This window comes from Cololabis saira, chromosome 6 (assembly GCF_033807715.1).
Source record: "Cololabis saira isolate AMF1-May2022 chromosome 6, fColSai1.1, whole genome shotgun sequence".
Lineage (NCBI taxonomy): Eukaryota > Metazoa > Chordata > Actinopteri > Beloniformes > Belonidae > Cololabis > Cololabis saira.
Genome location: NC_084592.1, coordinates 45,696,248 through 45,713,097, shown reverse-complemented (window position 1 = coordinate 45,713,097; position 16,850 = coordinate 45,696,248).

Below are 16,850 nucleotides of genomic sequence, written 5' to 3'. Positions count from 1 at the left end.
ACCTTTGTAGTTGTCTGTGATGAATATTGCTCAGCCACTTGCGGGGGGTAACTTGATACTTTATCCTAGCAAACGAGTAATTTGTGTGTACAGCCACTTGCGGGGGATAACTCGACAAATTATCCTAGCAAACTGCTGGTTTTGTGTGTACTGCTATCTGCGGGGGATAACTTGGCGAATTGTCCTAGCAAACTGGCAGTTTTGTCGATGTCTTCTATGTAAATGCTTGCTTTTTGCTAATAAATGTATTCATATCTTATAGCAAAGGCGAGGTGTGTGTGTGTGTGATTCATTTTGGTACAGCCGACCACTCCTAGAACCTAATTGAGATTTCTCCCAAAACAGCGGGGCTATGATAATGAGGCTCTGTGCTGATTGGCTGCCTGAATGACGCGATACACCACTACGAAAAAATGGTGGAAACTCCGGCCGGTGGAGTTAGTTGTGGGCGTGGTTTCACGCATCGGACGCCAACCCATGTAAATCGCTCCGTTTCGTTCCGTAACGACGGGAACAGAATCTTATTGGCTCGTAGATCCACATCACACTGGACGATCATCCGGGCGGCTGTACAGACACTGCAGAATTTGGTTGCTCTCCTCCTTCTCTGAGTTGGCAGGCTGAGGGGAGACCACTTTATATATGTTAAAGTAAGAGAAAACCTGGTTTTCATAATAGGTCCCCTTTAAACATGAAGATCAGTGGAGAGTAGGGATGGGCGGTATGGACTAAAAAATGTATCACGATAATTTCTGGCATTTATCCCGATAACGATAAAAATGAAGATAAAAAAAATACCAATTCAACTCCACCTTTTTAACTATAAATCTATCTCGCTCTCAGATCCACCATGTTTGTTACACAAAAACGTCAACAGGAATTTATCCTTCTTTCTTTCTTTCTTTCTTTCTTTCTTTCTTTCTTTCTTTCTTTCTTTCTTTCTTTCTTTCTTTCTTTCTTTCTTTCTTTCTTTCTTTCTTTCGTCCTTCCTTCCTTCCTTCCTCTTTTCTCCCTTCCTTCCTTCCTCTTTTCTTCCTTCCTTCCTTCCTTCCTTCCTTCCTTCCTTCCTTCCTTCCTTCCTTCCTTCCTTCCTTCCTTCCTTCCTTGTTTCCTTCTTTTCTTCCTTCCTTGTTTCCTTCCTACCTTCCTTCCTTCCTTCCTTCCTTCCTTCCTTCCTTCCTTCCTTCCTTCCTTCCTTCCTTCTTTTCTCCCTTCCTTCCTTCCTTCCTTCCTTCCTTCCTTCCTTCCTTCCTTCCTTCCTTGTTTCCTTCCTTGTTTCCTTCCTTCCTTCCTTCCTTCCTTCCTTCCTTCCTTCCTTCCTTCCTTCCAAAAACCAGCTTTACACAAAAACGTCATCAAGGGGAATTTATCGTTTTTACCGTGAGATACAAATTCTTATCGTGAGGAATTTTTTTGACGGTTTATCGTGAACGGTAAAATATCGCCCATTCCTAGTGGAGAGTGACCTGTTTTGGACCCCTAGTGGTCGGTCGAGGAACTTCAGGTCTTAGCAGTTCTGCAAACTCCAACACCTGTAGTATGTTGTTAGTTTGCTTCAACATGGTCACCATGAAACATCCAGCAAAAAGTGTAACAAAAGCTTTTAATATTAAAGAATAAATCAAGTAAACTTTACATGCATATAAACATCATTTCCACGACTATTGAGGCCACACCTGTGGGGAAGCAGCAGCAGGATGGACGTGGAAACGCAGTGTTGATGTTGGATAACGTGTCGTACGTGTAATCGTCCTGTGAGACGCATCGAGGACGCTACTGAATGATGCGATTATCCGGCGTTGCTGGAATCTGCTGTGTTGTTCACGGCTAACGCAGGTCCTCTGCTCTGCACGTGGCACCTGGTGCACTTACTTTATCACCGAAATTAAAGACAGAGATCTGTTGTATTTTTTAAAGTCGGGCTAAATGGCCTTTTTGGCTCAGAACTTTGAAAGGAAATGGAGAGAGCGATGGGAGGATGATCTGGTGTAGCAGTGTATGTATGTACGTATGTGTATATATATTAGGGGTGTAGCAGTACACAAAAATCCCGGGTCAGTATGTACCTCGGTTTTGAGGTCACGGTTTGGTTCATTTTCGGCAAAGACAAAAAAAACATAAAACTTGGTTTTTGTTTAATTTTCAACTTTTGCAAACTACCGTTTATATATTTTCTTCAAACATTAAAAAATACATTTTATTTATATACATAAATAGGAATAAAAAATAGAATAATGCATAAATCTATTACCAAGTCCTCCAATAAATAAAATATTTTCAAATTAAACAAAATATAAAATGTGTTTAAAACGTCTCAACAACTGAGTATATAAAAACACCAACAACAGTAGTAATACTATATAATATTAGTTGTAGCTTTATATCTGAAATACTGGCAGAAGCCTGTTTAGATGCCAAAGCTAGCAGCGATGGTGCTGGTTTGTTTCCTCGCGGCAGCAATGTTCACGTCCTCGTCAGTGCTTTAAGTGGGAAAAAATAAGTGCCGGTACTCTCCCCCTCCAGTCATACAAATATGGGACTAGGGATGTCACGATTACTTGTTTTCACTATTAACCGCGATTTTAAACGGCACGATTAATTATTCGTGAAGACTCCTAAACATCGTCACTTTCCAAAGATTACGCCGGGACCCGGAACCATAGACAGATCAGCGCAACTCGCACGGAACGAAAATAAAGTTACACAAGCGGAAGCGGAGCAGCTGAAGTGAAGCATGGATGAAGAAGCGGATAAAATCAGCTGTGTGGGATTATTATGGGTACCGCAAAAATGAGGAAGGGGTTATCGTTGACGATGGCTTTCCAGTGTGTAAACATTGCCGAAATAAATCCATTTATTTAATTAAAAATCCCCGGCCCGCGGGGACGGGCTGGGAGCGGGCTCGGACGCGAGGCTGTTTTATAATAGATCCATGGAGGCTGCGCTCCGTCGCGGGCTCTGTTGGTGGATTGTATCGTAGACCACTGCTGCTTCTGTTTTACATCCATTATTAAATAAATGGATGTAATAATAAAAGAGTCTGCTAACTTAACCGCCGTCTTCAACGCTCCGTTGTTTAAAAAACGGCTCTTCCGTGTTTATTCTGCTTTGGTTGTTCAGTAACCCCGCCCCCAGCCCCCGACGTAAGCACGTAGCTGACATTCCTGCACTTTAACCTGAACTGAAAGGACTTGAAGCAAGTCTTCTGCAGGTGGCTCCTGTCCTGCAGCCTTTCACCACTTTTTTTGTTCCAAAAGGAAATACATAGCTAGCTTGTATTTAATTTCAGATGTGGTCTTGTTTATTTTCACTGTTACAGTATTATTTATGTTTCAGAGGGCAGCTATAAGTCAAAAGCTAGCTAGATGTTTTTTCCTGTTTAAAAATTCTCTTCTCAGGTCCAAAAGAAATGTTCAGAAACATTTTTGTAATACAGTTTACAGTTTGCATGTAGCATTTGAAACGTTATTACCCAAAAGGGAAATCCTACTGTGGATGATTAACACAGAAGTGATTTTTGTTTAATTCCAATGGTATTATTGTCATTAATGTTGTACTTTTTGGTTACTTTTCTTTTCTGCTAATATTTGGCATGGAAAATAAATGACATTTAAAGATCTCTAAGGAGTGTTCATGTGATTTTACACATTCATAGTGTGAAATTAATTAATACATAATAATCGTGATAATCGTTAAATCGTGATTATTTCTCTGACAATAATCGTGCCAAGAAAATCTGTCATCGTGACATCCCTATATGGGACTATGTCAATTTTTATATATATATATATACAGTGTTTCCCCTACCATTATATAGGCCTGGCGGGGCCGCCAGGCCAACGAGACCCCCCGCCAGGCCTAAAAAAAAATTATTAATGATTACGTTTAGGAGCCTCTGCAGCTGTTCTGCAACGGGAGTCAACCTGCTTCGTTGCCTAGTAACGCTGCTGAGAGCGCGGGGATATTATTATATATTATGGGATGTATAGAGTTTGTAGCTAGCCCCCCAAAAAAAGAAAAAATATCGCGGGCCACAGACAACATGATATAAATAAATCTTTCTGCAGGTCCGTGTGTTTGTGTTTGCATGAGACGCTGCAGGGAAGCATGAAGGAAAACACAGCCCGACGACACCAGGCGTCCGCGGGGTCCTAGCGCCAGCCATGTATGAGCGTCAAGGCTGATTTATGGTTCTGCGGTACACCAACGGCGTAAGGTACGCGGAGACACGCACCGTACGTGCGCGTTGCCGTGTACCCTACGCCGTAGGCTCTGCGTCGGTGTACCGCGGACCATAAATCAGCCTTTACCGTCGCTGACACCGGTCCGACTGGTGACCCAGTAAAAAACAACGCATTTAAACATCTGGCTGGGATCCCAAATGGCTTAATAACCATAAATACAGTCCTTGGTTGTAACACACTCCCCATGGTAAATTTCCATTTTGTTGTTTAGCTTACATTTTTGTTCTGATTGAGCTTCTTTTTTTGGTAAGCAATAATGAAGAAAATAACACAGACTATAGATTGTCTTTCCAGTAGAACCACTAAAGGTTCATTTTTCCCCCAGTTAAATGCATGTAACTCTGTTATAACAAAACGGGGAAAACAAATCTATAATGTTTAAATTATTTATAACTGATATAATCTCAATTGTGAATAGGGATGTTTTGTCACATATGCCTTCAGCACAAGCAGCCGTTAAAAGAGGACCATCCCAGAGGGTTTTCATAGAGATCCCTCTGAAATATATAGAAAAGATGCTCAATGCTCATATGGGTCAGACCTTTCAGGCCCATGACACTTTGGTTAAAGGTTAGATTAAATCTAATTATTTCATTGAAGTGATATCATTCAGCAATATAGGCCTACAATGATTTTTAATGTAAAACTTTGTTATATTGCTGCATAACACATGTCCAATATGCCGTCCCACGCGCCTCGTCTGTTTAGGATTTTTTCGGTGGTACCACCGGGCCTGAAAAACATTCTAGGGGAAACACTGTGTATATATATATATATATATATATATATTAAACTCTCCCACTCTGTTAAAAACCTCATGTGTTTACCTTCATATTTCCGTTTGGCCGTGCATTTTGTCCCTCCAAGTTATTTCCGTCACAACCACGAGCGCGCCCGTATAGCTCAACGGGATGAGCAGGCGAATTGCGTACAGCGAACGCAGGTTCGATTCCAGTCGCGGCATATTTTGCACCCACTTCCTACGAGTCTGTCTTTCACTGCATCTATCAAATAAAGTTGCAAGAGCCGCATGACACCGGTGAGCCGCGGGTTGGCCAAGCGCGCCTTTACGTCTGTATGGCAAGCTTTGAGCATCAAAACACCTTAATCAACAAATCCAACCTGTAGACTTTGGGGAGATCGGGGGGAGTTACTGACTGATGGGGAATCTGGGAAGAACAGTACCGGTACGCGCCGCACACAGTTAATAATTTCCGGTACGCTGATGGGTACAATTTAGAAGTGCCGGTACTGCGTACCGCTCCGTACCGGCCCACTTAAAGCACTGGTCCTCGTGCCGTTTCATATGCGTCGTGTTGCCAGAAACATGTTTGCTATATATAAATATAAAGGTTTCTCAGGAATGCCGTATCCGTACAGCTAATCCCATGTTTCACCCGTAAATCTCCACGAACATCTTTATTTACGCGCGTCTCTCTGGTTTCCACGCCGACTCTAGTCGACAGAATCCTAGTAAAGTCCGTAGCTATTTTTGGGTCTGTAATTGCATGTGTCGGACCGTTAAGCGTTTTGGGTTTTAGCAGACAGCTCGTCTCCGTCCAGGGCTGCGAGCCCGGAGCCGGTCCAGAGTCCCGGTGCCCAGATTACAGAGCGGACGCCGTCGTTGGCGCGAGAGCCAACACCAACCAGGGCCTCCAACAACCGGCCGTGTTCCTGGCCCCGGCTTTTACAGGGAAACATCTCAAAGTGCTTCCTGTTTGGGAGGCGGGCCGGTTTTTTTTTTTTTTTCAATACTTTTTATACAAGTTACACAGAAAGGAAATAGAAAAAATAAATAAATAAAAATTATAGTAACAATTACAGGACTGTCTCAGGAAATTAGAATATTGTGATAAAGTTATTTTATTTTCTGTAATGCAATTTAAAAAAAAAAAAAAAAAAAAAAAAAAAATGTCATACATTCTGGATTCATTACAAATCAACTGAAATATTGCAAGCCTTTTATTATTTTAATATTGCTGATTGTGTCTTACAGTTTAAGATTAAGATTCCCAGAATATTCTAATTTTTTGAGATAGGATATTTGAGTTTTCTTAAGCTGTAAGCCATGATCAGCAATATTAAAATAATAAAAGGCTTGCAATATTTCAGTTGATTTGTAATGAATCCAGAATGGATGACATTTTTGCATTACAGAAAATAAAGAAGTTTATCACAATATTCTAATTTTCTGAGACAGTCCTGTACAACATAACTTCCTGGGGGAGATGTAATATTTTTCCATTCTTTTCTTTCCCTTCTTTAAGGGCATGGCTGGGATTTGACCTTAAATGTAGACCATTTTTGCCACTTTTGAGCAAAATCCCTTCCTCTAATTCTTAAACAAAAAGTCAATTTTTCCATGGCGTATATTTCTTCAACAATGTCTAGCCCAGGGGCCGGCAACCCGCGGCTCTAGAGCCGCATGCGGCTCTAGAGCCGCCCTAGTGGGTCCCTGGAGCTTTTTCAAAAATGTTTGACCATTTTTTCCTTTTTTTCTTCTTTTTCTCCTTTTTTTCTTTTTTTTTCCCTTTTTTTTTCCTCTTTTTTCATTTTTCTTTTTTTTCCTTTTTCTCGTTTTTTTTCTTTCTTTTTTCTCTTTTCCTTTCCTTTTTAATCTCGACATTTCGACTTTTTTCTCGAAATTTTGACTTTTTTCTCAACATTTCAACTTTTTTCTCCAGATTGTATTTCAACATTAATCTCGACATTTCAACTTTTTTCTCGACATTTGGACTTTTTTCTTGACATTTGGAAATTTTTCTCAACATTTCGACTTTTTTCTTGAAGTGCATAATGAAAAAGAAAATCTTCCCCCAGTTATAACTAATATAGATTAATTCTAAGGCTTAGACGAGACTTCATTTTTTGCGGCTCCAGACACATTTGTTTTTTGTGTTTTTGGTCCAAAATGGCTCTTTCAACATTTTGGGTTGCAGACCCCTGCTCTAGCCAATGCTTCTCATCCAGAGTCTTGTCAGGGCCTTCTTAGCAGCAACAGTCAATATTTTGAAGAGGTAGATGTCTCTCTTTCCAATGACTTCAACAGGGATAAGTTCCAGATATACAACTACGGCCCGGTTTACTGGGTTTAGAAGAGTCTTGGGCCGTGCGGTGTCGTGGAAGCGCCAGGGAAGGAGTGTACGTGTAATTGCATGCGAGTGCATGTTGAAGTATTTACAAAGGGGCACGAAACAACGCCAGGCCGGCCACAGAGCCGGAGCGCGTCCAGGGAGTAATGGACTGTGTCTGAGTTTAGTAACTCCAAGTACCGTTTTGAGGTCACATGTGCTGGCGAGCAGAGCTCTGGTGAGCAGAGCCTTGGCTCGCCCACTCAGCCGTGGAGAGGTTTTCAGACCAACGCAGGGCTCAGATCTGCCCTCGACAACCCTCGTCTGTGCTACACGGACATGTACGGCTGCTTAGGGATGACTCAGCAGTTTTTATTTAAATTTTATTAACATACAGTACAAACATACAGTGTGTGTGTGTGTGTGTGTGTGTGTGTGTGTGATGAAATAAATAAATAATGATCATTTAGAGTGATATAATATAGCACGATATAATATAAAGTAATATATGTAATATTTTAATAGCATATAATATCCCAATATAACATTTTTATAATATTATAACATATAACAAAATTACATCACCATACTATAATATATAACAATATAATAATACTATAGTTTAACATCCCATGAGATCTCATAACATAATATAATAATAATACACTATAAAACAATATATCATGATACTGCCAAGAATAATAATAATAATTAAAGCTGCAAGCAGCAATGAACGGGCCCTCACAATTTTCACCAATAAAAGTCAAGGACTCATCATGACATCACCCACGACTCTTTATGTCAAACCATTCAAAAGTTATGGCAGAAAATGGGGACAATCAAATAAAAAGAAGGGGTGGGGCTAATTCATGCAAATGAAGGTCAAGTACTCAAAACCGAGTCTGATGACACCACCACAAGTTTTTATGTCAAACCATTCAAAAGTTATGGCAGAAAGTAGGAACTATCACATATGGACCAATCAGATGAAGGGGGCGCTGTTTGGCGTCTAGCGTCGCCACGGTAACGCTTTTGACTAAGAAAAGTAATGCGCGTTGTCGCAGGATGGAGACGCACATTTTGATGTATAACACACCTGGGTGCACGTTACGGTTCGGGCCGCATTACGGCCGAAGAAATGGCATAAATTGCGCCAAAGTGACACGATTAATTCAAAATGGCCGACTTCCTGTTGGGTTTCGGGCCATGGCTCCAAGAGACTTTTCTTTAAGTTGTGACATGATACAGGTGTGTACCGATTTTCGTGCATGTACGTCAAACCGTATTGTGGGGCTTGAGGCACAAAGTTTTCTAGGGGGCGCTGTTGAGCCATTAGGCCACGCCCATTAATGCAAACCATTAATTATCACATTTTTCGCCAGGCCTGGCTTGGTGCAAAATTTGGTGACTTTTTGGGCACGTTTAGGGGGAAAAAAGGCCCTCCTTTCGTCAGAAAAATAAAAACGAGGAAAACAATTCCTACAGATACAATAGGGCCTTCGCACAGTCAGTGCTCGGGCTCTGATTAGAATTGGTAATATACATATTGCAATGACTCAGCAGTTTGGATGCACAGACCTCTTCTCCGCGGTTAAACATCTGGCTCTCGTCCTGCTGCTCTCGTCGGTGCCAGAGCCTAATCACGAGGTCGGACCGTCTCCACGGGATGAACCCGTCCGGGCCTGAACCCTGAACCCTGAACCCGGGGACGGAGATCTCTCCATCCTTGAAGACATGCAGCCTCTCACCTGGAAGACGTCATCGTTCCTCAGCGACCGGTGACGAAGCCTCGCAGATGAGATGAGACACGTATCCCTTTTCCACCAAACCGGTTCCAGGGCTGGTTCTTAGGGGGGTAACAAATATGTACTTTGTTATGTCTCATGTTAAGACGATTGTCTTATTTTCTTTCTTTTTTTATATGATTCATATTCGAAATAAACACTACTACTACTACTACTACTACTAACAATATATCGTGCCACGAAATTTCGCGATACAAAAACGTCACGATACGTGTCGTGAAGGTGACAAACTGTAGCTTTGTCAGAAGATGAATAACAGTCATGTTGCATTTAGAGTTTGGGACTTTTCATAGTTTATTTATTTATTTAATTTATTTATTTAATTTTAGTTGTTAAATTTCTGGAAAAGAAAAAAGTCAAATCATACATGAGAGAAACTATTCAGTTTGTGGCTAAATATTTGTACTTGTCTGAAACTGAAGATCATAATGCAAACCTGACATTTACTTTTAGTTCAGTTTGTGGAAAATGGTTGGCCTGGCTTTCTCTTTAAAACTTAAACAGTTATAAAGCGTTACAAACTGTAACAATAGGACAAATGCACAGTATTCTTTTGTATTTTGTGTCTTTCAAATAAAAGACCATTTTTTTCCAGTCATATGTTCCTCATTCAAGGTTGTAGTAGTAGTAGTAGCAGTAGTAGTAAAAACCCTGCTGCGCTGCGACGTGTCGACCACACGCGTTTCCATGGAAACTTTTATCAGTATTATAGGATTTCCGCCATTTGTCTTCGATGTGCCTCAGAAATTTGCATACGGTGGTTTCATTGACAGATTTAATATGTTTACCGTTTACCTCAAAACGATTCATGTTCCTAAAACCAGTCACACGGATGAGAGGACCGTTGCTATGGTTACGGACGTCGACCAGGTTTGAACGCGGCGGACAGGTACGCGTGGCGTTCCACGATGTCACGGACGGCGAAGTCACAGTACCAGCGGTACCAACGGTTGCTCTGTGGCTCTCGTAAGCGATGGCGTTTACGGAGGAATTTATATCCGTGGGTGAGATAATAAATCTGTCCGTTCCTTGAAATTCCTGCGTGTGTCGTCTTCTGTGAAGTGGAGGAAGAACCTAAGGTCACTGAGTTGGTTTCTGTGGGTCTGAAGTCAGGACGCCTCTCGAATCGGCTCCTGGATCAGGGATCTGGATCAGGGATCTGGGCCGGGTTAGGGAACCGTTCATGACACGGAAAAACCTGGCACAGCTTAAAGGGGGACTCCTGTTGTTTCACACGTCTTCAGCACATTAACAGCAGTTACTATTGGACTAACTGAAGAATCGGACATTTCCACCAAGAGTTGGAGATGCTTCTCCGGCTGCATGGTGCGTGTGTCGTGTGTAGTTGTGTGTAGTTGTGTAGTTGTGTGTAGTTGTGTGTTGTTGAAGCGAATCCCTCGGCTACAGTCCTGCAATGCGAGCCAGCTTCTGCAGAACTGATGTTCTCATCTCAGGAGGAAGTGGGGTTCGTGCCGGTGCAGCGTGATGTCATCTCCCTACTGTAAGATCAGCTCCTCTTCTCAGCCGAGGGGGGACTGAAGTCACGGGTCTGGATCTGTTGCTGGTGTTTGTTATGAAGTGTTTTACTCACGTTACCGAGCAGCTCTCTGTGGTTTCAGCCGCTGCTCGTCCTCTCTCAGGAGAAACCGGTCGGGTCTTCTGCTTCTCCGCGGTCGCCGTGGTGACTGGTTCTGGGTCGGTTCCGGCAGGTAGACTTGTAGTTCTCCAGACCACTTTGTTGTGGTCTCGGTCTCGGGTCTCTCGGCCTTCGCGTCGTAAGTTCTGCGTCAATTTAACGTGGCGTCTTCTCATCCCGAAAACATCGGAACAAATTTCTTAACAGGCGTTATTTGGATAAACTGAGCCCAGGTTGGGGATCTTAACGGTTACTTTTACGCCTGAAAAAATATTAAAACTTAATAAAGTGGCATATTAACAGCGCTACAGCAGAAATTAAGCTTTTATCTCTGGGCTTCCTGATATGGTGTGACGTTTGTGCAAACGTAACTACGCAGTCGCTTATGTACCCGAACATAAACCACGCAGTGACGTAGCAAGTGGTGTCCCAATCCCTAGGGAACATTACAAGGACCCTAAAGTTTGTGGATTCATTTTGAGGGTGAAGTGGTAGTGAGTGAGGGCTAGTGGTAGAAAGTAGGGTGAACATTGGGATTGGCCCAAAGTGGAAATTTGCAAAAACTCTGTCTTCATGTTTGCTTGTAAACGGAGAGAAACGGACATTTAGTCTTCAGAACGTCACATTATGAGACAGAAACGTCACCAGCGTCATGTGTGCGACCTGTGTTTACAATTTGTTTGAAACCGTCAATATTTTCTTGTATTTTACCTGTTTTATATTCTAAAGTCACACTTAAAAGTAACTCCACTTCTCTGTCACTCCAAACCAAAGACTCTGGTTCATCTTGGAAGTAACTGGAAGTTACTCGTGTCATTTGTTGATGTTTTTTTCCAGGATTCTGATTGGCTAGCATGACTTTATCTTCTCGTTACACTGCCCCCTGTAGGTTTGGCTGCTCATAGCACCTTAACAGTATTTATGCAGGTTCCTGGAAATGATGGGATTTTTCAAAACATAGAGGGGGAAATATCCGTTTTTGTAAATACGGCTATGTGGAAACGTGGCCTTAGCTGATGTTAAGGTGCTTTAAGGTGCTTAGATGTTCTTCACTTCTTTACTTCCTTCTCTTCTCACTTGCTCATCTGGAAGTATTTTAATCAGATCTTCATGTTTGTACTTTTTAAAACATAAAACACATTTGAATCATGCAGTTCTGCAGATGTGTATTCAATCTAATCCAATTTTATTTGTTAAGCACGTTTAAAACAACCACAGATGACCAAAGTGCTGTACAAAATAAATAACAAGACAAAACAGCTCAAGACATAAAATGTTAAATAAAATAAGTTAAAAGACATAAAATAAACAGTCATACCAGCAATCAATAAAATAGGATAAAATAAAAGATACAAGTAAAATTAAAGCTGCAAGCAGCGATGAACGGGCCCTCGCGCGTGCAATTTTCACCAATTGAGGTCAAGGACTCAAAACCAAGTCAGATGACACCACCATGACTCTTTATGTCAAACCATTCAAAAGTTATAGCAGAAAATAAGGACAACCAATCAGAAGAAGGGGCGGGGCTAATTTTCACCAATTATGGTCAAGGACTCAAAACCGAGTCCAATGACACCACCCACGACTCTTTATGTCAAACCATTCAAAAGTTATGGCAAAATAACATATCAATCAGCTACTAGAATCACTTCCTGTTTAACGTTTAAGTTTGACGCGGCGCCACGGCCACGCCATTTCACGAAAACTCACGATTTTGATAACTTTTCATCGTTAACGTCTTTTTTGTCTCCTGAGCGAGTTTTATGCCGAATGGACGATCCTGCTAGGAGGAGTTCGTTAAAGTACGACACGTGAAAATGGCATAAATTGCGCCAAAATTACACGATTAATTCAAAATGGCCGACTTCCTGTTTGATTTCGGCCATGGCGCCAAGAGACTTTTCTTTAAGTTGTGACATGATACAGGTGTGTACCGATTTTCGTGCATGTACGTCAAACCGTATTGTGGGGCTTGAGGCACAAAGTTTTCTAGGGGGCGCTGTTGAGCCATTAGGCCACGCCCCTTGTTAAAACTATTAGAATACGTAATTTTTCGCCACATGGGACGTGCGTGCCAAGTTTTCAAGTTGTGAAGTTATGCGCCTCAAAAACGCAATTGTTTTCGGATAAAATAAGATTAATAATAATCGTACCGATTTCAATAGGGCTTCGCACAAGCCTTGCTGGTGCTCGGTCCCTAATAAAGAATTAAAGGAAAAAATAAAGTCAACTGTCTTGCTAAGTGTTAAAAGCCAAGGAGAAAAGGTGGGTTTTGACAAGAGATTTAAAAACATTTGAGTGTTTTCGTGTTAATTGTCACTTTAAAAACACTCTGAACTGGAGTGAAAGACGTCAGGAACGTTGTTCCTGGTTCTGTTTGAACTCTGTTGGCGAGAGGTTGAACTGAATCTGGTGACTGGATATTAATTCATAAATCCTCAAAGGGAAACAACGCTAGCGATGCAGTTTTACAGAAACATGCGGCTGGACGCCGAGTGGGCTGAGTGGGCGAGGATCCTCCCGTCTCCCAGGAATCCTGCTCGTCCCCCGATGATCGAGGAGGAAACGCTCGAATCCTCCTCTCTCTTTCTTTCCTTCTCTCCTCTTTTCTCTCCCGCGCTCGTCCTTGACCTCTTCCTCCTCGGCTCATCTGGATTCCAGGGCTTTGGAAAACTAATCTGCTGCTTCTGCATGCAAACAAACCGCCCGTTGCCAGGGTTACCCCGCAGAACAAATGTCAAAAGCAGAGCCAGGTCCAAAACCGGCTCCCGGAAAAAAATGTTTCAGGACTCGTCGCAGCTCAGCGGACGATCAGCTCCCGCCGGCTTCAGACGGATGAAGGAAATGAGATTTAGTGTGTTTTAATTACACGTCATGAAGTTTCTCTGCACCAGGACAAACGGGACGGGTCTGGACTCTTCCTAGTCTGGTTTTAACGTGGGTTGAACCACGTTAAAAATGTTGCTGGTGTTTGAGAAACGAGTCCGTAAATCAAATGTAACCAAAAGTGTTGAAAACAGCAACCGGCGTTTTGTTGAAACATCAGTAAAAACAAGCTCCACATGTCAGAGGTCCTGAGGGAATCTGGTTCTGGTGGTCTGGACACTACTGGAGGACTGGGTGGAGGTTCATCCTGGAGACGCCTGGACGGACGTGTCGCAGGACGGACGTGTCGTAGGACATAGAGATGCACCAATCAGGATTTTGAGGGCCGATCTCCCAAATCAGTATCTGCTGATCTCCGATCACAGCGTGAAATCCATACATTCTTCAATATTGTGGTCTCATTTACAACACTGACATTGTATTATTAGGTATCAAGGAGATGAGAAAGTATCATGAATTGCAGGCTGAGGCAATGAGCAATATTTCACTCTAGAGACTCTTAGAGATGATTTGTACTCGTGTAGCTTAGTAACTTAAGCTTTCTTGTGGCCATAGTTATGGACAACACAACATGTGCGCCAACACAGACAACAGATATTTCACTCTCTTAGAGTTGATACAAGTTGTAAACTATAAACCTTAGTTTTTCTGTGGAAAAGGAATTAAATCCTAAAATACAAATGAATTATTAAGCTTTGTGAAAGCTTTAGCGGTAGCATCCGCCGCGTGTGAGGAAACTCTTGTGAGTGAGACTCTTCACACTAGAACTCTGACTGTCCGACTGACACGACTGTCGTCCTGCATAAGGCTTTGGACTGTGTATAGTTTGGTAAAACTCCGGCGGACATTCATCAGTGAAATAATTATGATGCAGCAGCGCGTACTGCGGATCCAAGCTGCTAACGACGTGTTTAAACCCGACGTTTTCTACAACAGAAAGCGGCTGATCATCAAGGCATGGAATGAAAACCGATCACAATTATTAACAATATAACAATTATTATATACATTATTTGGCGTGTGATTTACTAGCATGTTTGAAATATGCTGGTAATGTGTCAGCCAATATATATATATATATATATATATATATATTTTTATATATATATATACTTTTCGGAGATTATAAAACGACGCCATTTTCAGTGTTGATGCTCTGTAGAGACGGCCACGCCCCCTTCGGACACCGGGGTCTGAGGTGTGGGAACGCAGCGCTGGCGGCGGTTTGTAGTTGTAAACGTCATCGAATGGGCTTTGAACTATTTTGAGAACGCCGATCAAAACCGATAGGGGAGTTATCAGCTGATACCGATGGTTTGCCGTTCGATCAGTGCATCTCTAGTAGGACGGACGTGTTGTAGGACGCCTGGACGGAGGGGAAAGACGGTCTTCCACCCAACATATTCGGACTTTAGAAACGGGATGAAAAGATCTGGAAAGCAGAAAAAGTGGAGGAGAGGATGCTTTTATGGAGAGACGAGTAGAAGAGACGGAGGTGGTGGGGGATGGAGAGACGGTTACTGAGGGAGGGGAGGTTCAGGTCCAGGTTCTCCATCCCTCCATCCGTGTATTTTTTTTCCTTTTTTAATAAATAAATAAAACTATCAGCTGCTGATTCTACTTCTCTTTCCAGGAACAAACAACATGCAAAGTATCTTTTATTTTAATTAGAGATGCACCGATCGATCGGCAACCGATCGGTATCAGCCGATGATGCCCCTATCGGTTTGATCGGAGTTCTCAAATTAATAGTTTAAAGCCGATCCGATGACGTTTACAACAACAAACCGCTGCCAGCGCTGCGTTCCCACACCTCAGAACCTGGTCACTGAAAGCGTCAAAAATCTCCTGACGCCTGCATCGCGCTGCTTGGTGGATACACACTGAAAGCTGCTGAACTGTCGACGTCTGCAGGGGGCGGGGCTAAAGCTGCGCTGCAGAAGTGGAGGGAACAAAGTGTATAGAGTCTACATATATCTATATAAAGCTGCACATCTTCAGTTTCCTATTTCACCATGGATCACACTTTGGGAAGCCTTCTTTATATTTTAGCGTTATTTCCGCATAGATAAGAGAGAGTTTGATGCTCCCTAACAAGTTTCGTCCGCGGATCAACAGCAACCCTCAGCGAGCCCTTGCTCCCGGTGAAGGCTAATTTATGGTTCCGCGTCACACCAACGCATAGGATGGTCTCGTCGGTGCGCGTCGCTGCGAACCCTACGCCATCGGCTATGCCGTCGATTTAACACGGAACCATAATTCAGAAGCTGCAGTTTGTCTGCGGTGAACACTGACACACCGGGTCAGAGTGGATTTGCTCATGATGTTTAAACTGTGTTTTGTGAGTAATAAGCACGGTTTTTAATTATTTTGCGTTGGATCGATGTAGCAAATAAAATCGTTGGGACCATCCAGCTCTTCAACCATCAGATAGTGTTTCACATGAGCAGTAGGCATGGGACGATATGAAAATTTCATATCACGGTATTAGTGGACAAAAATATCACGATTACGATATTATCACGATATTAGCGTGTCGCTTATAAAATTCTTAAAATGCAAGGAAAAACACTAACCGTGGATCCTCTGGTTCCTTCAGAACATTTATTCTCAAATCATTCTCAACACAGTGACACTTGAGGTAGAGAACAAATAGTGTACTGTAAATGTTATGCATTACAAAGTGTAAACTATAGTACCGGTACTTATTTGAACTTTCTTTTTTTGTAAGAAAATACTTCCCTGAAAGTCAAATATAGATAGAAATAAAGTGACAAAGCAGAGCCAAATGCACACTGATTGTATTACTCTCTGAAACTTTAACAGTGGCTGGCTGCCTGCTACTTAGTACGGCTCTCTGGAAAAATAATAAAATAAAGGCACTGCTCTGTAGTATACAAAACAAAAGCTGCATGGCCAACACAAAGATTGAGTGAAAATAAAGTGGCACAGTAGTCAAATGCACACGGATTGTACTACTCTCCGAAAAAATATTAAATAAATAATAATAATAAATAATATTAATAAAATACATTAAAAAAAACACTGGCTTCTACCTTGCTGGTAGCCTTGTGTGACAAAAAAAAAAAAAAAAAAAAAAAAAAAAAAATTTGGCGATATTTACAGTACCCCACGATAACGTTATCGCGGCCGTTTTTTATCGCGATATACGATAATATCGTACATCGCCCCATGCCTAATGAGCAGT